At 37.7% G+C, this 710-nt stretch overlaps 1 non-coding gene across 1 annotated transcript; it reads left to right on the top strand.

The window, feature by feature from the left end:
• Nucleotides 1–265: 265 nt before the first annotated feature.
• On the top strand, nucleotides 266–372 carry LOC132275534 (small nucleolar RNA R71). The gene has a single exon (XR_009470670.1). It is a non-coding gene; the product is annotated as a small nucleolar RNA R71 (small nucleolar RNA).
• Nucleotides 373–710: the final 338 nt, after the last annotated feature.

Below are 710 nucleotides of genomic sequence, written 5' to 3'. Positions count from 1 at the left end.
GTCTTCAAAAGCGGGACTCTTAGGAGACGCTTGATTTCGATTAGAGTAAGATTGAGAATTTGATGCTTGAGGATAAGAGTATTGAGAATTTGACGCCCTAGGAGATGAAGATCTATGCATTGAGTTTTCACTCATTTTTTTGAAAAGAAGCCAAATTTCATCTTCATTTCTTTCTATGTAGCTTCCGCCACAAGAAGCATCAACAATGCCCTTATTGGCATCGGATAAACTTAAAAAGAAACATTGAACTAATTGCCACTTAGGAATGTCATGATGTGGACACTTCCGTAGCAAGTCATTCAAACGTTCCCATGCTTCATGAAGGGATTCTCCTTCTTGTTGTTTAAATTCAGGAATGGAAGTTCTCATGGTATCGGTTCAACTTGCGGGGTAATACTTCTTTAGGAACTCTTGTTTCGATTATGCCCAAGAGGTGATTGTATTTAGCCGCAAGTTGTTAAACCAATATTTAACTTTATCCCGAAGAGTGAAAAGGAAAAGCTTCATTTTTAGGACTTCTTCCAGAACATCCGTGATTTTCACAGTGGAACAAACTTCCAATAACTCATCTAAATGTTTATAAGGCTCTTCATTGCTCAACCCATAGAAAAGGGGGCACATGTTAATGGTGGAAGCCTTAATCTCATAATGATGAGCATGAAAATTTGGCAATTGAATGCAAGTGGGTGCATTATATTGATTTAGAGTGT

The sequence above is a fragment of the Cornus florida genome, unplaced genomic scaffold (genome assembly GCF_030987335.1).
Source record: "Cornus florida cultivar Cherokee Brave unplaced genomic scaffold, ASM3098733v1 CherokeeBrave_3.0.0_Hap2_Chr09, whole genome shotgun sequence".
NCBI lineage: Eukaryota > Viridiplantae > Streptophyta > Magnoliopsida > Cornales > Cornaceae > Cornus > Cornus florida.
The sequence above is the reverse complement of the archived record's forward strand: the minus strand, read 5'-3'. Positions and strand labels throughout refer to the sequence as shown.